General features: G+C 44.0%; 1 protein-coding gene across 1 annotated transcript in view; it reads left to right on the top strand.

The window, feature by feature from the left end:
* The window catches only part of LOC124802771 (heparan-alpha-glucosaminide N-acetyltransferase-like), a 314,616-nt gene that overhangs the window by 116,597 nt on the left and 175,087 nt on the right, over positions 1–22,932 (top strand). Inside the window, exon 2 of the mRNA XM_047263768.1 lies at positions 18,289–18,345. The gene's annotated coding sequence lies outside the window, so the exon portion shown is untranslated. The remainder of the gene's footprint in view (positions 1–18,288; positions 18,346–22,932) is intronic.

Below are 22,932 nucleotides of genomic sequence, written 5' to 3'. Positions count from 1 at the left end.
TCATCAACAGTCCAATGTCGGTGTTGAAGGGTCCAGGCGAGGCGTAAAGCTTTGTGTCCTGCAGTCATCAAGGGTACACGAGCGGACCTTCAGCTCCGAAAGCCCATATCGATGATGTTTTTCGTTGATTGGTTCGCACGCTGACACTTGTTGACAGCCCAGCATTGAAATCTGCAGCAATTTTGCGGAAGGGCTGCACTTCCGTCAAGTTGAACGATTCTCTTCAGTCTTCGTTAGCCCCTTTGCTGCAGGATATTTTTCCGGCCGCAGCGACGTCGGAGATTTGATGATTTACCGGATTCCTGATATTCACAGTCCACTCGTGAAGTGGTCGTAAGGGAAAATACTATGTCCCATCCCCCGTGCGCCGACTATAACACTACGTTCAAACTCACTTAAATCTTGATAACCTGCCACTGTAGCAGCAGTAATCGATCTAACAACTGCGCCAGACAGTTGTCTTCTCGTATAGGTGTTGCCGACCGCAGCGCCGTATTCTGCCTGTTCACATATCTCTGTATTTGAGTGCTCCTGCCTATACCAATTTCTTTGGCGCTTCAGTGTAATATATCTGTAGATGCGTGAAATGTAACGTATAAATTGAGAAATGACAGTATTTGCCTATTAAAGTGCTACCGCAGCTGTCTAAATACTCTGCTTTTCATGCTTCTCTCCAGAATGGAAAAATGGCTGTGAGCACATGGGACTTAACATCTATGGTCATCAGTCCCCTAGAACTTAGAACTACTTAAACCTAACTAACCTAAGGACATCACACAACACCCAGTCATCACGAGGCAGAGAAAATCCCTGACCCCGCCGGGAATCGAACCCGGGAACCCGGGCGCGGGAAGCGAGAACGCTACCGCACGACCACGAGCTGCGGACCCAGAATGGAAAGCACAGATGCATCGACCAACAGAGATGCAAATGAATACAGGGTGTGGTAGATAAGTAATGAGACTCAGTCTAGAAAAACAAATTAATTGATCCAATTTCTACAAAACGTTAATATTCTTCAAAGTACTCGCCTTGGGCGTCGACACAACGTTGCCAGCGCGTTTTCCAAGCTTCATAGGCCCCACTGTAGTCCGTTTGAGTTATCCCAGTTAGTGCCTTCGTGACAGCACGTTGGATGTTCGGAATATCGTCGAAACGATGACCCTTCAGGCATCTTTTGACCTTCGGAAATAGGAAGAAATCAGGAGGACTCAAGTCAGGGCTGTATGGTGGCTGTGGCAAAACTTCAACTCCAATTCGGGTCAAGTAGGAGGTCACGAGGAACGCTGTGTGCGCCGGAGCGTTGTCGTGGTGGAGACGCCAGCGTTGAGCAAGGTCCTGTCGCTTCCGTTTGACGGCTCTGTACAATCGCTGAAGGACTTCTTTGTAGAATTCGGCATTGACAGTCTTCCCCTGAGGGACAAACTCTTTGTGAATTAACCCCCGCTTGTCGAAAAACACAATCAGCATTGTCTTGATGCGGGACTTTGACATTCTTGCTTTCTTCGGCCGCGGGGATGCCGGTGTGTGCCACTCCGAGCTCTGGGCTTTCGTCTCCGGGTCGTACTGGAACGTCCACGATTCGTCGCCCGTTACTACGTTGTCTAAAAAGTGTGGAGTATTTTCCAAATCATTCAACATCTCACGGCAAACGTCCACTCATTGTTGCTTTTGTTCGCCGGTGAGGACTCGGGGAACCAATTTTGCGCAAACTTTCCTCATCATCAAATCTTGCGTAACAATTTGGTGAACCATAAATTTATTCACGGAGACCTCATCGGCGATCATTTTGAGACTTAAACGACGGCCGGAGTCCAGGAGTTCTTTCACTTTGGCCACCGTTTCATCCACACGACTCGTTGAAGGGCGTCCAGACCGTTCCATGTCTTCAACGGATTCCCTCCCGTTTTTAAATTCATTAAACCACCGGAACACTTGAGCTCTTGATAGGGAGTCTTCTTTGTAGGCCTCCGTAATCATAGCAAAAGTTTCCGAAGCAGTTTTGCCCAAGCGAAAGCAAAATTTGATTGCATACCGCTGTTCTATCGAGCGATCCATCTTCAGCGTTTTCACAAGTGTCACGGGCACACAAACAACGTAATACGCGAAGCTCGACCCTCACTGCACCAGAGCTCCGACGCAACTGCGAACCGGTTCTATTGTTAGCTCAGATCCCCCACCACATGACGTACAGGTGGAGACCGCCCTGCGAGCGACTGGGGCGCCGCGCGGCGGCCAGTCTCATTACTTATCTAGCACACCCTGTATACAAAGGCTGAGTGGAGCTGAAAAGAGCCAATGAAACGGCTCACATTGAGATGTTTTTTTGCTTAGAACAGGCGCTCGCCTGGCTGAGGACTTTCCAGATATGAACATCGACCTGGCGTAACAGGGAACTCTATTCATGCCACACGTTTTCATTGATCCACAGTCCAGTCTCAATTATTCCGCGCACACGGCAATGGCAATAGACAGTGTCACAAAGGAACACGTAGGGGTTGTCTGCTGCGTAGCCCTGTCTGCGCTAGACGGTGCGCCCCGAAACACTTGTGCCTGTATCAGCCTTGTACTACGCCGTCATAACAATCACAGATGCCACCTATTCTCCTTTACACAGCAAGCACATCTCCGCATCTCTGACTTCCACGTTAAGTGATGAGGCGTGGACATCCAACATCTTCTCGCCAACTCGTGCTTTCACCGGCCTTCAACCAGTTTCAAAATGTTCAAATGTTTGTGAAATCTTATGGGACTCAACGGCTAAGGTCATCAGTCCCTAAGCTTACATACTACTTAACCTAAATTATCCTAAGGACAAACACACACACACATGCCCGAGGGAGGATTCGAACCTCCGCCGAGATCAGCCGCACAGTCCATGGCTGCAGTGCCTCAAACTGCTTGGCTAATCCCGCGCAGCAACCACTTTCCAGAGATACACAAAACAGTAGCTTGCAAATAGCTGATTAACTTCGTTTCCGGGATTCTCGTTCCTAGGCCTCGGGTCATAACAATCTGCCCTTTGTCAGAGTCGCTGATGTCAGTGGATTTGCCCATTTGAGGCCAGGTTCATAGTTAGATTCACTGCCTATTTGTCTTTGTCTCTGCTCTGTTTATACAGGATGTCCCAGAAATATTGCGACAGACTTCAGGGGGTTGTAGAGAGTGTCTTGAGGAACAAACCGAAGTTGGGAAACCAAAGCCCGGAAACATCATCTGAAGACGCTACGGAGCGTCGCAATTATATGTGCTGGCGCCTGTCACTAGGCAACACCTTCAGCAGCAAACATGACTCTGTACGTTAACGGCTCGTAGGCAGAACGTCTGGCAATGTTGTTTGTTATTCAGTGATCACAAGTGATTGCCACTATTGCCAGTGGAGAAGATGGAGCTAACTGCTGCGTAGACAGGCCTTGTCTCCTGTGAATGCGATTCTCTGTTGCCTCATTTTGGAACATGGCTTTTCCAGCTGCAGTTTATTTTTCTCTTGTATACCGAAAAACATTGGTGATTTTAGAGGGTTCCAGAAGGAACATAAAATGAAGATGGAAACGCACGTCCCTAACCGTCATCCACTGAGGCAACAGAGCATCGCATTGTTAGGAGACAAGGCATGTCCACGCCGCAGCTAGCTTCATCTTCTCCACTGGCTATCGTGGCAGTCAGTCGCGATCACTGAATAAAAAGCCGCATTGCGACATGTTCCCCCTTATGGTGCGTCAGCGTAAAGTCACCTTTGCTGCCGAAGGGGTGGGCTAGCGGCAGGCGCCGGCGCCTATAACCTTGACGGCCTGTAGCGTCGCTGGATGACATTCCTGGACACCGGTTCCTACCCTCGAATTGTTCCTCGAGGCCCCCTCCACAACCCGTCGAAGTTTGTCGCAGCATTTCTGGGACACCCTGTGTACTTTCCTCAGCGCGTTACGTGGCCGCACGGCTTTGGTTCCTCCAGTGCAGGCGCCGACATGTACTGCAGCCGATCGACCCCGCAGTCGCCTCCTGCAGGAAGGGTCGGGCGAGGCGGTTTTTCTCCGAATGCTGACGTCGCCAAACCGCAGCAACGCTTCTTCCTGCCTGACTTCTTTGAGCTTTGCCAAGTGGAAGACGACGCAGCGGTGCAAATCGCGTGAACATTTCGCGGGCTGTCAAGTCCGCCGGTAGAAAGACAGGCCGCTCCATGCTTTATAAAATGCAGTACCGCAGACTCACCACATCTGAAGTAGTCATAACGTAAAGCAGATTTCACTAGTGTACAAGTGTCTGAATTAAACCAAACGAAGTAGACGGGTTTAGGTTATGAAATGAGAAACTAAACCAGCTACATGAGTACTGCTGTTCGAGCAGCAGACTGACTGACGGTGGTCGAAGTAGAGATGATATAAGAGGCAGGCCGGCAATTGCAAGAAAACCGCTTCTGTAAAAGAGGCAGTTCTTAACATCTATATAAATAAAACTGTAAATGTTCGTTTGTTCAAAATCGTGTTTCTCATAAAGTTCTTGACCGATTGCTTAGAAATTTTGACACAATGTTGCATTATAATTCGGTCATGTTTTAGGTCCTAATACTGTAATGTACGGTATATAATATATGTACGTGGGTCATTCACTAATTAAAGAGACACATTAGTCTGGAGAAAAAAGCGTTTATTTTTACAAAAGAATACTTTTTCTACTGTTCAACATAGTCTCCTTGAACATTTATGCACTTTTCCATCGGGCTACAAGCTTTTTTTTATTCCGGCTGCAAAGAACTCCTTATCTTGATGTCTGAACAAACTTTTACACGTCCTCGTTGTCCTGGAACCTCTTCGCACGTAATTCCTCCTTCAGTGCACCAAGCTAATGGAAATGACTAGCTGCTAAATCAGAACTTTAAGGGTGATGACGCAGTACTTCCCAGCCTATTTTTTCGATGGATCCGCGGGTTAGTTGACCAATATGAGAACGTGCGTTGTTTTGCTGGAGAATCACACCTGTCCTCTGAGATCCATGACATCTCCCTCTCATGGCTGGCTTCAGCTTGTTTAAAAGCAAATCCGAGTAGTATTTGCTGTTCGTTGTATGCTGCTCTCCGAGATAATCACAAAAAAACTGGACATTCAGCATCTCAAAACACCTTCAACATGACTTTCCCGGCTGCTGCTTGGGTTTTGAATTTTTTCTTGACAGGTGAGCTGGTGTGCTTCCACTCCATGGTTTGTCTTTTGATTCTGGCTCATAACAGCAAACCCAAGTTTCACCACAAGTTAAAATTTTGTTGAGGAAGTGCTCACCTTCTCTTTCATAACGTTTCTTTAGCTCTATGCACACTCTCAACCTTGTTTCCTTACGTAGTTGCGTCAACTCCTTTGGGACCCATCTTGCGTATGTTTTGCGGAACTTCAGATTGTTACAAATAATGTTATGAACTGTACCAGTACTAAGTCGAACCTTATCAGCTATAATTTCTATAGTCACAAGGCAGTCGGCACGAATAATGTCGTCGATTCAACTTTCAAGTGAGGGAGTTGTAACAGCAACTGGTCGGCCAGAACAGTGCTCGTCAGTCACATAGTCGCGACCATTTTTGAACTGCTCTGTCCACTTGTAAAAATTTGCACGATTCATACAACCTTCACCATAAACTTTACACATTCTACAGTACATATTCACTTGTTTCTCGCCTTCAGCAAGTAAAAAACGAATAACAGAATGTTGTTCAACTAATGTGGATCATTCAGCGGACACGCTATCTTGAAATGTATTTTTGAGGTCATAACCAAAACGACACGAAGCCCACGCCTACTACAGTAGTAAAACTTTATATGCCAATTATCTCTGCAGATGACGAAGAAATTTATGAAATGTATGATGAGATAAAAGAAATTATTCAGGTAGTGAAGGGAGACGAAAATTTAATACTCATGGGTGACTGGAATTCGATAGTAGGAAAAGGGAGAGAAGGAAACATAGTAGGTGAATATGGATTGGGGCTAAGGAATGAAAGAGGAAGCCGCCTGGTAGAATTTTGCACAGAGCATAACTTAATCATAGTTAACACTTGGTTCAAGAATCATGAAAGAAGGTTGTATACATGAAAGAACCCTGGAGATACTAAAAGGTATCAGATAGATTACATAATGGTAAGACAGAGATTTAGGAACCAGGTTTTAAATTGCAAGACATGTCCAGGGGCAGATGTGGACTCTGACCACAATCTATTGGTTATGAACTATAGATTAAAACTGAAGAAACTGCAAAAAGGTGGGAATTTGAGGAGATGGGACCTGGATAAACCGAAAGAACCAGAGGTTGTACAGAGTTTCAGGGAGAGCATAAGGGAACAATTGACAGGAATGGGGGAAAGAGATACAGTAGAAAAAAAATGGGTAGCTTTGAGGGATGAAATAGTGAAGGCAGCAGAGGATCAAATAGGTAAAAAGACGAGGGCTAGTAGACACCCTTGGGAAACAGAAGAAATATTGAATTTAATTGATGAAAGGAGAAAATACAAAAATGCAGTAAGTGAAGCAGGCAAAAAGGAATACAAATGCCTCAAAAATGAGATCGACAGGAAGTGCAAAATGGCTAAGCAGGGATGGCTAGAGGACAAATGTAAGGATGTAGAGGCTTATCTCAAGAGGGGTAAGATAGATACTGCCTACAGGAAAATTAAAGAGACCTTTGGAGAAAGGAGAACCACTTGCATGAATATCAAGAGCTGTGATGGAAACCCAGTTCTAAGCAAAGAAGGGAAAGCAGAAAGGTGGAAGGAGTATATACAGGGTCTATACAAGGGCGATGTACTTGAGGACAATATTATGGAAATGGAAGAGGATGAAGATAAAATGGGAGATACGATACTGCGTGAAGAGTTTGACAGAGCACTGAAAGACCTGAGTCGAAACAAGGCCCTGGGAGTAGACAATATTCCAATAGAACTACTGACAGCCTTGGGAGAGGCAGTCCTGACAAAACTCTACCATCTGGTGGGCAAGATGTACGAGACAGGTGAAATAACCTCAGACTTCAAGAAGAATACAATAATTCCAATCCCAAAGAAAGCAGGTGTTGACAGATGTGAAAATTACCGAACTATCAGTTTAATAAGTCACAGCTGCAATATACTAACGCGAATACTTTACAGACGAATGGAAAAACTAGTAGAAGCCGACCTCGGGGAAGATCAGTTTGGATTCCGTAGAAATGTTTGAACACGTGAGGCAATACTCAAAAAATGGCTCTGAGCACTATGGGACTTAACTTCTAAGGTAATCAGTCCCCTAGAACTTAGAACTACTTAAACCTAACTAACCTAAGGACATCACACACGTCCATGCCCGAGGCAGGATTCGAACCTGCGATCGTAGCGGTCGCGCGGTTCCAGACTGTAGCGCCTAGAACCGCTCGGCCACTCCGGCCGGCGGAGAAAATACTGACCCTACGGCTTATCTTAGAAGAAAGATTAAGGAAAGGCAAACCTACGTTTCTAGCATTTGTAGACTTAGAGAAAGCTTTTGACAATGTTGATTGGAATACTCTCTTTCAAATTCTGAAGGTGGCAGTGGTAAAATTCAGGGAGCGAAAGGCTATTTACAATTTGTACAGAAACCAGATGGCAGTTATAAGAGTCGAGGGACATCAAAGGGATGCAGTGGTTGGGAAGGGAGTTAGACAGGGCTGTAGCCTATCCCCGATGTTATTCAATCTGTATATTGAGCAAGCAGTAAAGGAAACAAAAGAAAAATTCGCAGTAGGATTTAAAATCCATGGAGAAGAATTAAAAAATTTGAGGTTCGCCGATGACATTGTAATTCTGTCAGGGACAGCAAAGGACTTGGAAGAGCAGTTGAACGGAATGGACAGTGTCTTGAAAGGAGGGTATAAGATGAACATCAACAAAAGCAAAACGAGGATAATGGAATGTAGTCGAATTAAGTTGGGTGATGCTGAGGGAATTAGATTAGGAAATGAGACACTTAAAGTAGTAAAGGAGTTTTGCTATTTGGGGAGCAAAATAACTGATGATGGTCGAAGTAGAGAGGATATAAGATGTAGACTGGCAATGGCAAGGAAAGCGTTTCTGAAGAAGAGAAATTTGTTAACATCGAGTATAGATTTATGTGTCAGGAAGTCGTTTCTGAAAGTATTTGTATGGAGTGTAGCAATGTATGGAAGTGAAACGTGGACGATAAATAGTTTGGACAAGAAGAGAATAGAAGTTTTCGAAATGTGGTGCTGTAGAAGAATGCTGAAGATTAGATGGGTAGATCACATAACTAACGAGGAGGTATTGAATAGAATTGGGGAGAATAGGAGCTTGTGGCACAACTTGACTATAAGAAGGGATCGGTTGCTAGGACATGTTCTGAGACATCGAGGAATCACCAATTTAGTATTGGAGGGCAGCGTGGAGGGTAAAAATCGTAGAGGGAGACCAAGAGATGAATACACTAAGCAGATTCAGAAGGATGTAGGCTGCAGTAGGTACTGGGAAATGAAGAAGCTTGCACAGTGTAGAGTAGCATGGAGAGCTGCATCAAACCAGTCTCAGGGCTGAGGATCACAACAACAACAACCAAAACGATGTTGATACATTAGCTGACCAGGCCATATCCTAGTGATGCCAACTCAAAGCCATAAAAGTACCAAACTTGCCCTACTAACAGTTTTTTCCGCAGACCAATTTGTCTCCTTAATTATTGAATGACCTCGTATATGCATCTTTTTGAGATGTTTTATAACAACGTTTTCGTATTATTACATTTATATAAATTTATGTATTACATACATTTAAAAAATAGGTACAAAAATGCGGACGTATACGAAAGCAACGTTGTGTCAAAATTCCGAAGCAATCGGTCAAAAACTTAACGAGATTTGGAATTAGGAACATCTGCATTTTCTATGTATGTACAACCGTGGATGTTCAAAATCTCAAATCTCCAACAGTTCTTCATAAGATGCTTTGATATTTTGGCGCCGGCCGCGGTGGCCGTGCGGTTCTGGCGCTGCAGTCCGGAACCGCGGGGCTGCTACGGTCGCAGGTTCGAATCCTGCCTCGGGCATGGGTGTGTGTGATGTCCTTAGGTTAGTTAGGTTTAAGTAGTTCTAAGTTCTAGGGGACTTATGACCTAAAATGTTGAGTCCCATAGTGCTCAGAGCCATTTGAACCATTTGATATTTTGACACAATGTTGCATTCGAATACTCAAGTGTTTATGTAGATGCCTACTGGATATATCTGAAATAAAAGGGGAAATGTTGACCAGCTGCTTTGAATTCTAATACTGTCGTGTTTTCAAGTACCTAATTCTTTAATATATGTATATTTTTAACACACACACACGTATCTATATAAAAGGAAAACATTGTTACCAATAAATCTCAAAATGTGCCATTCCGACGTTTCAGATTTTTAGTCGTTACTGTAACAAATGCTTAGACACACATAGGCGATATACCTTTTAATATATAAATATATAGGTATAAAAATGCACTAGTGAAACATTGTTAGCAAACAGGAAAGCTGTATTTATGTGTGTGTCTGAATTCCTTAGGGACCAAAGTGCTGAGGATATCGGTCCCTTGACTTACACACTACTTAAGCTAACTTACGCTAAGAACAATACACACACACACACCCATGCCCGAGGGAGGACTCGAATCTCCGGCGGGAGTCCCTGTCAGTCAACAGACGACGTCGGCCTGTGCGCTTCAGTGCTGTACGTGTCCCTTCGCGTTTGCACTTCACTATCACGGCGGAAACAGTGGACCAAGGGATGCTTATGAATGTGTAAATCACACGTATAGACGTATGACCCAAGTGACACCCAGTCACCTGACCACGTTCGAAGTCCGTGAGTTCCGCGGGGCGCCCCATTCTGCTCTCTAACGTTGTCTAATGACTACTGGGGTCGCTGATATGGAGTACCTGGCAGTAGGTGGCAACACACTGCACGTAATATGAAAAACGTGTGTTTTGGGGGGTGTCCGGATACTTTTGATTGCATACTGTATATAGTCGCTTTAGCACTGCGAAGATATGTTGTAAGATCCAGAGACTATGACTGCAACACTATCCTTAACCGGGCGCAGCATCTTTTTGGACGGTCGACAGACACAATAAACCAGGGGACCTCTGCGAAAGTTTCGCACTTTTATAGTTGTATAGAATGACAGTATTTGGAGCCCGTGACCATTCCGTCAGTCAAAAACATTCCTCCACTGCGGACACGGTTATCACGAAGGCCGTAGAGATCAGGGCGAGCAACAGTATCTTGAAGTGGGGACCGGCTGTGTTACCTTAGTGGTGCGTGGAAGCGAACTTCCAGCGTTGTCAGACCGCAGAGGAATTCGTCGAGCTGTTTACGTTCCAGTGGGCGCCACCAGCACCACATACATCGACACGATCTCTAGTTGCATGACGGCAGTGAGTTGCCCCCCGAAGAAGACGGTGGGGGTTATCGTCGAAAGCTGGAATTTCAGTTCTAATCCGACGCACCAAGTAAAACTAAAGCCATTTACACACGGGAAGGTAGAGCTGTCGTCCTTCACATTTGCTTGCGCATTACGGTATCCTCCAACGATCAACACTCGCTTTCATCATTCGTGCGAATATCTTCTCGTATGTCTGTAAAGGCATAGCGCGCGTCATGTCAGAGTTACTATAACATGCAAGCTCGCAGCAACCGCGGGAACAGAGAGACCTTTTGCCTTGTAGATCAGCTGGCCGCCAAACAGCTAGCTTTCCCTGGCTTCGTGAATTCCCGGGCGAGGCGCCAGCATACAGGCCGAGTCGCTTCAGACTGGACCAGAGATCCACAGCTCAGGGAGACGCCTGCCGCTATGTTGTTCGCGCTCTCTCACGCACCGTCACTGTTCCGTGTTTAAGAGGCTCCGGAACGTCCTATACTTGCAATGTTAAAATAACGCTTATAAATTACATCTTTCCTCACAAAGTATTTGAGGTAGGAAGTTGAAATTTTTACAGATTATTTATTGGAATATGGGCTACAACTTAACACAGGGATTTTACAAAGTTTTAGTTCAGTTATTAAAGATGATTTTTTTCAATTGTAATGAAAATTCACAACATTTTTTTGCAATTTTTTATTTATATATTCAAAAATATACAGTTTTTTGGAAAAAGGCTGTGTTAAATTATGCAGAAGGTACTGTGTAACATTTACTGAAAGTTTGAAACAAATATGTTTGGAAGATCCTTAGAAAACATGTAATTAGTATGAGAAAATAAAAGTTTTGGGAATCGAGCGACAAAGATTGGATTAACTTTTTAGTGCATTCCAGGTCCATAGGATCGATTATCTTCATCCTCTGCAAACTCCTCCTCCAGCTTCCTCTTGTTCCTCCTCCTGTTCACTCTTGCTTGTATTTCTAGACTCTTTACAGCCCTGTCTGCAGCCCGAAGGCGTTCCTTGTCTAAAGCAAGCATCGCTCGTTGTTGTGTTCGTAGATTTTGCTACCATTTTCTTCAGTTGCAGTTACTGCAACACTGTTCCAAAAGGTGGTCATGTATGAACACTTATCACATTTCAGTTGTATTTCACTAGCAAGTCCTACGTGCTTTATTATGGAGAGTTCCAGACCAACTTCACTACAATGAATACATCTTACACAGTTTGAAAAAATTCCTTTGAGAACCGACATATCAAATATTTCATTCACATCCGATTCGCCCATAAAAGATTCATAGTTTTCACTCATTGAACCAAACTTCTTCTGTGAAGTATTTTCTTTCCCACTTTGACTGCTATGGGCAGGTGTACTTGAGAGGTTAGGTTCACTCACTTGGTTATCGTCTTTATTGTTTACAGTAATAACACATACCATTGGCTTTCCAACATTTCTCCTTTTCTTAAAAGCCTTCAGAGGATTTCTAATAACTTTACTTTTACTCATTACTATACTTCAACAAAACAGAGACTCAAGAAACAGAATTAATTACGAATATTTTCGAGATAACGACAGAGTAAATAAACATGAAACAATCGACAATCACACCAGCGATATACATTGAACCATCACAGGTTAGCCACAACACATACTTTATCTCACATCACTAAAATGTACCTGATGAACACGGACGTTAATAATAACACCATTTGACAGCAGTTTAACAGCTCCACAGTGGGTCACGCCCATGTAGAACACATTTCAAAAAAATTTAAAAATAGTTGTAGTCTTCGGAATTGAATAAGTTATATATCTATTAAAAGGTAATACTCTGCAGATTCAGAAAACGCAAAAAAGTAAAAATTGAACTTTTCATGATTTTGAGCCTTTCCGGAGCCCCTTAAGTCGGCTGTCACTCTCTCAGCACATTGGGCGTAGAGAGGGTGGGGCGGAACTGATTCCCACCTCTCAGACCTAGTACCTTTCTCCATTCCCAACGATTCTTTCGTCGTTCCAGAAATGAGCACGTTTACACGAGACGTGAAAAGCGTTTGTCCGTGAAATAGAAAATACGAACGAAACGTGCGACCTGACACCGTTATTAAGCGACTACAATTAAGTATTTCGCACATCACATTGGTACAGTGCAGTACCTTCGAGGGATCAGTTTCACCAAAGGTATGTAAAATAAGGATTCAACTAACTGGTATCGAACGTTGACTTTGACTCGTGATGTAATGATGTGACGTGTGATGTCATACGTTTACAAGGAGAAGTAGAACAGTGACAACACATAATTTTTTGAGTTCTCGGTTTTGGGGACAGCCTGATATATAGCTTAGCCTGAGGTCTAGGTTAAGCTGAAAACTGACAGTTTGTTTGTGAGACGGTGAAGAGGTATCGAAGACTTCAGTTACCTGTTCTCACCTACTCTGTGTCCCACTTCCTCGGCCAGTAGCGAGCAATTCTGTGCATGGCAGTTTACCGGTTGAATACATTCCCAGAACTACTAACAGTGCTTCTACCGGTGTTGCATTGAATCCTCCTTTTAATTTCGGAAATACGCGTTTTTGCGTACGCCTTATGAGAGCTTTCCCACGGTGGTAGCGCAACTGTTGGACCCAAACATCCATCCTACAGCAAGTATAAACATCTACATCTACATTTATACTCCGCAAGCCACCCAACGGTGAGTGGCGGAGGGCACTTTACGTGCCACTGTCATTACCTCTCTTTCCTGTTCAAGTCGCGTATGGTTCTCGGGAAGAACGACTGTCTGAAAGCCTCCGTGCGCGCTCGAATCTCTCTAATTTTACATTCGTGATCTCCTCGGGAGGTATAAGTAGGGGGAAGCAATATCTTCGATACCTCATTCAGAAACGCATCCTCTCGAAACCTGACGAGCAAGCTACACCGCGATGCAGAGCGCCTCTCTTGCAGAGTCTGCCACTTGAGTTTGTTAAACATCTCCGTAACGCTATCACGGTTACCAAAAAACCCTGTGACGAAACGCGCCGCTCTTCTTTGGATCTTCTCTATCTGCTCTGTCAACCCGACCTGGTACGGATTCCACACTGATGAGCAATACTCAAGTATAGGTCGAACGAGTGTTTTGTAAGCCACCTCCTTCGTTGATGGACTACATTTTCTAAGGACTCTCCCAATGAATCTCAACCTGTTACCCGCCTTACCAACAATTACTTTTATATGATGATTCCACTTCAAATCGTTCCGTACGCATACTCCCAGATATTTTACAGAAGTAACTGCTACCAGTGTTTGTTCCGCTATCATATAATCATACAATAAAGGATCCTTCTTTCTATGTATTCGCAATACATTACATTTGTCTATGTTAAGGGTCAGTTGCCACTCCCTGCACCAAGTGCCTATCCGCTGCAGATCTTCCTGCATTTCGCTACAATTTTCTAATGCAGCAACTGCTCTGTATACTACAGCATCATCCGCGAAAAGCCGCATGGGACTTCCGACACTATCTACTAGGTCATTTATATATATTGTGAAAAGCAATGGTCCCATAACACTCCCCTGTGGCACGCCAGCGGTTACTTTAACGTCTGTAGACGTCTCTCCATTGAGAACAACATGCTGTGTTCTGTTTGCTAAAAACTCTTCAATCCAGCCGCACAGCTGGTCTGATATTCCGTAGGCTCTTACTTTGTTTATCAGGCGACAGTGCGGAACTGTATCGAACGCCTTTCGGAAGTCAAGAAAAATAGCATCTACCTGGGAGCCTGTATCTAATATTTTCTGGGTCTCATGAACAAATAAAGCGAGTTGGGTCTCACACGATCGCTGTTTCCGGAATCCATGTTGATTCCCACAGAGTAGATTCTGGGTTTCCAGAAACGACATGATACGCGAGCAAAAAACGTGTTCTAAAATTCTACAACAGATCGATGTCAGAGATATAGGTCTATAGTTTTGTGCATCTGCTCGACGACCCTTCTTGAAGACTGGGACTACCTGTGCTCTTTTCCAATCATTTGGAACCTTCTGTTGCTCTAGAGACTCTCGGTACACGGCTGTTAGAAGGGGGCAAGTTCTTTCGCGTACACTATGGTTATAGCTTAGCTGCTACCAAAAATTTATAAGTTGCACTTCCAACCTGTATTTGGTTTATCCTTTCCGATAGTCCGAGTGTAATCCCTGGTCCGTCACATACTGAATCTTTCCCCTGATGAGCTGCAAAAACTTTAAACTAAGTAGTTGCCCTGAACTCGTCTTCCTGTCCTTGCTGTACCCCGGAAACGGTGCCAGTCTTCCGGGAGCAGTGCTCTAATTTCATCTACGGGTGGCATAGATTTTCTCACGATTTCTTTCACTTTTAAATTCATCCCTTTTTATTCAGTAATCTGTGCCCTTCATCAGAACTTTTTGATTTAGTATCCAGGTTCCTAGAATGAGTAGGAGGGCCTGCGTGCTATAAAAGGAATGTCTCGTCATTTGTCTCTGATTGTGGTGCTAAGTTCCCCCCAAAAAATGGAAGTCATTGAAATGGCATCGTCTGAAAGACGTCGTCACATGCAAGAATTTACTATGTGTAACAAGAAAAAATTATACATTGTCGCTATTCATCTCCCCACCCCCCGCCATTCTAAAAATTATGTCTGATGGGAGGCTGAAAATTAGAGAAGCTGACGACCGTATAAAATTTGCTCCTGACGAAACACATCCTTACAAGGGACAATGTGATCTCCGTGCCGCGAAGAAAGGCAGAAACATGCAACTACTGAAAATATAATTAACCTCAGCATATGTGTCAAAAATCCAACATAGTTCCAAATGAATGAAAACCATTTTGACCTCTCATCTCTGTTAAATTAAGTTTCGCCTGCTGGCGTACTGGCACGTGACGCGGTAAGGAAAGTACTTAGATAAACGGACCAGAGACAAATGAAAAAACTGCATAATCACAACGATACGATTTTTATTACAAAATTTCGTCTTGCATAAAATTGGAATCAAGGATAAACTTAGCATTTCTAAATATCTCAACTTCTGCGTTATCTGATAACTCTGTTTCTTCTTTGGTTATTTTACATGACGCTGCAAGAGTCACTTCTCGCCTGAGGACAACATAAGAAACCTAAATCTCCGTGGTGAATGAATAGAACTTGTTGCAAAAGAAAAGCTCTTTTTTGTCATGTCAATGTTGCAAGCTTTAAGACAAAAATTATCGCGAATGGCAGCAGTCCTATAAAACACTCTGGTGGTAGGCAGTTACTTTTACATTCAGACGATTTCATCCCGTTAAAAATTACGTTCTATCTGCTAGTTAAGTCCTGAATCCAACCACAAAGCTGGTACGATACACAGTAAACAGATATTTTGTTCACAGAAAGTGACGGATGTATGGAATAGGAAAACGTGAAGATGGAATGTGTTGATAAGAGATGCAGTAGAAAGCCGTCTGATAGCAGAGGCGATGTGATGGAGCTTAAACATAAAAATACAGACGCTGAGTTGTAGAGGAGAAGGCGTCAAAGAAACATCAGCATAGTCAAACATGTGACTGGGGTAGTCTGCTGCCGGCCGGTGTGGCCGAGCGGTTCTAGGCGCTTCAGTCTGGAACCGCGCGACCGCTACGGTCGCACGTTCGAATCCTGCCTCGGGCATGGATGTGTGTGATGTCCTAAGGTTAGTTAGGTTTAACTAGTTCTAAGTTCTAGGGGACTGATGACCTGAGATGTTAAGTCTCATAGTGCTCAGAGCCATTTGAACCATTTGGTAGTCGGCTGTGGTGTTTGTTTCGGATGGTTAGTAAAGAAAATGTTCAAATCTGTGTGAATTCCTAAGGAACCAAACAGCTGAGGTCATCGGTCCCTAGACTTACACACTACTTAAACTAAATTATGCTAAGAACAACACACACACCCATGCCCGAGGTAGGACTCGAACCTCCGGCAGGAGCGGCCGAGCAATCCGTGACATGGCACCTCAAAGCGCGGGAAGGTTAATAGGCCGGTGGTCCAGCTTACTTACAAGAGTTGATCGGATATATAATACTTTGTGTTGGTGAGTTGTACTGGTTATATCATGATCTGTAGTGATGTAACTTATAAAAGGCGCGTATCGGCAGTCAAAGCCGTATGCACAACATACTCTGGCGTTGGTCGAAAGAACATCCTCAAGAAATCCTGGAAGATGTCACAACAGAAGCGTATGTCTACCAAAGTATCGAAAAGGTTTGTTAACCATTGCCATTTTCCTAACTCGATTTTAAACAATGAATCTCTCAGCAGCTGGTATCAACAAATATTCACATTTTTAAACGTAAACATGTTTGGCAACCTGTTTTCGTGATTGTTTGTAGATAAAAACCACAGAATGCAAACAGTCTCTAAGCTTCAAGTTTTCGTTTACGTTGAGTTGCCCACGCTTTGCTCCACTGACAGCTGATAGTTGCGGCTGTTCAGGCCCAGTGCTGCCGCGGAAACCTACGATGTCGAAGTATGTTCACTCCTGTGTTTCTTCGTTGGATAATTTCCTCAAGAGCTCTGCGTTTCTACTTTACACACACACATACTTTTCATAAACTACACCCTTGTAACCAGTGAGTGTGTAACTAAGGCTCAACTGTGGATCTCTGTAGGAAAGTACATAACGAAGATACACACAATTACAGATATTTCGACGTCGTTGGTTTTCCCGGGAGCAATGCGCCCGGGCGAAACATCGCAATTGCCGCCTGATTGTGGAGCAAAGTCTCCAAAACGCATTCTCAATAAAATTTCAGAATTATCTCATGAACGATTCTTTTTCGCACCCATGTTTACTGGTATTTTTAACATCTAGTAATGTGTACTTTCAGCTGTAAAAGGTTTCTTTGTCTCGGGTGGCTTCTCGTTTTTTTTCTTTTTTTTTATTCTTTCAAATATGACGCTTTTCGGGTTTCCTCCGATATGACTCAGGTTCTAGAGGGGACGTGGTAGTTTGTAACAAGGCATAAATCTAATGATGAAATGTTTGTAAATCCGAAACTGGTCGTATCTGAAAAAATAAGAAAAGACTTTGCGAACCGCGTATGTTAAGTAAAAACCGTCATTGACACAATGGCCGCGAGTCTTACACAATAAAAATGCCAAGCGCTTTCAACAATATCACTAAGCCATTGTATTGCATTGCATTGTATGTTAACCGGGGGCCTAGAAACGACGGAGAGGCTCCGTCCCCGCCGCAGCCGCAGTGGTCCACAACCCCACGACGACTACCGCAGTCCACTTCAGCCCTCCGCCGCCCCACACCGAACCACTCTTTCAGGGTTATTGTGCGGTTCGGCCCCCGGTGGACCCCCCAGGGAATGTCTCACACCAGACGAATGTAACCCCTATGTTTGCGTTGTAGAGTAATAGTGGTGTACGTGTACGTGGACAACTTGTTTGCGCAGCAATCGCCGACATAGTGTAGCTGAGGCGGAATAAGGGGAACCAGCCCGCATTCACAGGGGCAGTTGGAGAACCGCGTAAAAACCGTCCACAGGTTAGCCGGCGGACCTCGACACACGTCCGCCGGGCGGATACGTGCCGCGTTAGACCGAATGGCTAACAGGGCAGACTCTAAGCCATTTTTGACGATAATCTCTGTACAGAATCCTGGTAAATGCGGAGCGGTAAATCTTGGGGATCGAAATCGAGAGGCCTCATTGTGCGTAATTAATGACTGGCTTGCGGACGAATTATTCTCCAGGAGGTAATACGTGGTCAGTGAACTCTTCAAAATCCAATGGAGAAAACGAGAAGTGCAAAAATTGTTACGTCGCAGTAGCAGAACTACAGAGACATGAATTTTAAGAAAGTTGGCAAGTGTTTGATTGTTTCATCAGTGTATCGATATATCTCATTGCATAAGAGGGATTTTTTGTGTGTTCCAGAGCATCGCAAAGCGAACTGCGCGCCGACTCCTGCGGACGACTAGGTTCTGCATCCAGGTAAATTTGACGACATTGATTTATACGTGGTAATAATGGTAGAGCTCCATGCCTGTGGATTATATTGTTACGAGATATACAGCAATTGTAGTGATTTGTTGTTGTAAGGAAAGAAAGGCACACAGCAGTCAGTCGCCATCCCATTAGCTTTTATTATTCTTGCAAATCTAGATTTCGGCTATAAGTACCCATCTTCAGTGCATTTTCGTTACAACTCAACAGACTCGCGGCAGTCCATGTCACCATCCCTTCTTACAATGGGTCCTTCTGCCTATACACCTGTAAGAGCATATGGTGATATGAATGCCGGGAGTCTGTTGAACTGTAACGAAAATGCACTGAAGATGGCTATTTGCAGCCGAAATTTAGTTTTGCAAAAATAATAAACTCTAATGGGACTGCGACTCACTGCTATGTGGCTTTCCTTCCTTATGGTATGGGGTCGCTGAGCACAACCGTTCCTGGTGGAATCAAAGTTGATTTGTTGTCGTGTTTTTTTTTTCCAAGTAATCAGGTAAATGTTGCCCCAGTGCTGTGGGTGTCGATGTTACACGCAAATCCAGCGACAATATGTCTTCCGGTTTCAGATCACTTCAGTGGAGATGACAGTTTTATCACTTACTGCAGTTTTGTTTGTTATTGCAAAAGCTTAAAGAGATAAAGATTCCCGAACAAGTTGTAGAGATCCTTTTGCTCAATGTATTTTATCCCTGCTGTCTTCAGAATTTGAAGGAGTGTATTCAAATCAACATTGTCAAAAGCTTTCCGTAAATCTACAAACACTATAAACGTAGATATGAAACTTCCTGGCAGATTAAAACTGTGTGCCCAACCGAGACTCGAACTCGGGACCTTTGCCTTTCGCGGGCAAGTGCTCTACCAACTGAGCTACCGAAGCACGACTCACGCCCGGTACTCACAGCTTTACTTCTGCCAGTACCTCGTCTCCTACCTTCCAAACTTTACAGAAGCTCTCCTGCGAACCTTGCAGAACTAGCACTCCTGAAAGAAAGGATATTGCGGAGACATGGCTTAGCCACAGCCTGGGGGATGTTTCCAGAAAACGTCCAGAAAAGTAATAGGAGAGTAATGCAATGTAGTTAAATTTAACTACATTCCATTACAAATAAAGCGATGGTGAGGAATTAGGAAGTAAGAGATTTACAGGAGCAGAAGAGTTTCGCTATTTGAGAAGCAAAATAAATTGTCAAGGGCCGAAATAAAGAGTATATAAAAGGCAGACTGGCAATTGCAAGAAAACCATTTCTGAAAAGCGAAATTTCTTAATATTGAGTAAACGGAAAAATAAGGAAACCCTGCAATGTGGACCTGTAGACCTTGCGAAAAGCAACCGACCGCCATATCGTCCTCCGTTATTCACCATTGAATAGGGTATGGCGGGGCATGGGGTCAGCACTCCGCACTCCCAGACGTTGTCGACGTTTCGACCTTGGAGTCGCTACGTATCAGTCATACCCCGGTCCAGTCCTCCCACCAACGAAAAATCCCTGGTAGTACCGATAACCGTACCTTCCCCCCCCCCCCCCCCCCCCCCCCCGCCCCACACACACTCGGCTACGCGAGCTCTTGACACCGAATCTATAAATTCAACTATTATAAAGTCTTTTCTGAAAATATTTTTCCGGTTTAGCCTTATACGAAAGTGTACTTGGCTATTAATCAGTTATGACTAGATGTAAATAGATGCTTTTGAAATGTGGTACTACAGGAGAATGTTGAAAATTAGATGAGTAGGTCGGAAAGTGCTCATTCGAATTGGGGAGGAAAAAGCGATGTGGCACAAGTTGACTAAAGGACGGGATTTATCGATAGTCAGTTTTGTGATATTAGAGAGTGTGGTTCTGTATGGAACGGAGACCTGGACAATTAACATGAAGAACATTAAAAAATTACAAGCTCTAGAGATGGACTTTTGGAGAAGATCGGCAAGAATCTCCAGGAAAGAAAAGATAAGGAACACCGAAGTAATAAGGAGAATGGAAATAAGAGAAAGAATATATGACGTAATGGATAGGAAGAAATTACAGTGGTACGGGCAAGTACGACGAATGGAGGAAGCGAGAATACCAAAATTGATACTGGAGTGGGAACCGGAGGGGAGAAGAAGAAGAGGACAACCTGTGACCACCTGGCTCCAAAATGTACAGCACACAGTGAGGAGAATGGGCGCAGAGGAAGATGACACACAAGATCGAAACACCTGGAGAAATATTTTGAGATTATAGTTTAAGAACGTTTATTGTTTGTATTGTAATTTCCAAGTAAATTATTATGTTGGAGATAAGCCTCTGTAATGAGGAAAAGCTCAAAATAATAAATATAGTTTTGTGATGAAGGGAAAGTGTATATGTAGGTAGGGGGGAGGGGGGAGGAAAGTGTGGAGGGAGACCAAGGCTCGAAGCAGATACAAACGGATGTCGGTTGCAGAAGTTATGTAGGGATGAAGAGACTTGCACAGGATAGACTAGCATGGAGAGCTCCAACTCCAGATTGAAGACCACAACAACAACAACTTGTTGTTGTGTATATGGGTAGCTATAGTTGAGTCGGTTGAGTTGATTACTGACAGTAGGCTGGTCACAGTAGCTTCGCACGCCCACGTCAGTCAGTCATATAATGTAATTTTTTGTAAACGTCTCTATGGCAACGCCACAACTATATTGTCGTCTACTGACTTCTTTAGCAGCCGTTTACGCTTCGCAATTGAAAGCTGGCAACAGTGGTCTTAGCTATCGAGGATCATCCTACGCCGACTCTAGCGCGGACTTTTCGTAATGTCTGAGCGTAAATACACCGGCTACGTCCCATTCGAGTGCCGCCGCATAGACGAGCGTCAGCGACCTCGGCGGTGGAGGCGGAAAGCGACTGCCAACGGGAGGCGGCTAGGCGCTTCCCACAGACTCGCGCGGTCCGTACCCAGTAGAGCGGCAGTCGTTGGGTCAGGAGGCCACGCCCCCGCGCTCCTGCCCCCGTCGCCGCCCCCGCGCCACTGCGTGGCCCCTCGAGGCGTGGGAGAGGCCGCCCACGCAGACAACCAGGGCCTCGACCGATATTCGAACTAGGTCCCCCGCGAAGCAGTGCGCTGGTCTTCTCGTCAGCCCGACCCGACAGCATCAATATCGTTTGTCTCTTGGCAAGCAACTGTCATATGTTATACGATAACAGCTGTCGCCCTTATATTATACAGGTAACGGTTCTAGCTCTCTGATTGTATTCGTATTTGAAGCAGTTGCGTACAGTGTAATTTAGCCCCTCCTTCACACTTGCAGCTGTTGTCCACATTAGTCATTTAGTGAAGATTTGAGAGGAGCGAAGATTACAATAAGCTAGTTTACTTAGCTTGTCATGTAGAGGTGGTTCCAGTTCTTCTTATCTAGGGGTCTGATTCTTGACGCTGAAAAGTCACATTTTAGGTCATCACGGTAGCATTGATCTAAATAAATTTGAAGATTCTTATTGCAGAATTTTTGTTTTTTCGTAAATATATTTTCCACATTTTAGTATGTCATACAGTCTTTTGATTTTTAAAATTACCAAAGCCGAAATTACATTGTTCGTACAAAATACTCACTCCGCGGAAATAACCATATTCCAAAGGGTTCACTATTTTTGTAAACAAATGAATTTCTGCTAGTTTCTTTTACATTATTACTTTCGATTATTATTTCATAAATGACCCAAGAAATAAACATAGTAAACGGTACAGTAATGCGTAATTAATAATAGAAGAGTCAAGTTTGCCAATAGTTCGTAGTTCCAAACATTTCTAAAATAAATAATTTTTACTGTACATTCAGAACTAGTACTTCTCGATTATAGCATCGAGACTAAAACATTTTATAAAGTAATTAATTTTCATAAATTTTAGCTTGAAATATAAAGTACTGTGTATAAAATTATATGAGACTTTTCAGAAATGCAACCTGTCCAAAGTTCGAAAAATAATACTGGTATCGACAACTACTGTTGACGAAAAGTGGTCTCGACAACTACTGTTGACGAAAAGTAGTGCTAGAGGAGGATGTCCCGTTACAACGGGGAGGTGACGTCGCCACACAGGTGGCACCTGTTACGAAATGCAGATACAGTTGGAGACGATCAGCGTGACAGCTGACTCTCAACATAATTACGTGCAGAAACTAGCATGAATGCTGTGTCATCTATCGACAAAACTAGTCTTTTGACTTTGAGTGAAAACAAACAACAATGTCATGAGTGGATCAAATACTGCGATTTGATGGTTGACTGGTGCTACCACTGCTGAATTTCTTCACGTTGGAGATATTTACACGACTATTAAGGAAAAGCTCGGCTATCAAAAATTACGCGCAATTGCTGAAAAAGCCAGAGGCTAAAGTGGACGGATGTTTTTGGACCGCTGTATACGCAATGGATATATTTTGATTTTCCTGCAGTCTTAAGGGCGACTGTATGTGGATATCCTACACCAAAGCCAGAATCAGTCCTGATGGAGAAAGGTGTGAAGATGGCGAAGAAGTTGTCAAGTAGTCCAGTTCCCATGCTAGGGCAACGTTACTAACAAGGGAACCTCCCCATCGCACTCCC

This window comes from Schistocerca piceifrons, chromosome 1 (assembly GCF_021461385.2).
Source record: "Schistocerca piceifrons isolate TAMUIC-IGC-003096 chromosome 1, iqSchPice1.1, whole genome shotgun sequence".
Classification (NCBI taxonomy): Eukaryota; Metazoa; Arthropoda; class Insecta; order Orthoptera; family Acrididae; genus Schistocerca; species Schistocerca piceifrons.
Note: the sequence above shows the minus strand (reverse complement) of the source record. Positions and strands in the feature narration are given on the sequence as shown.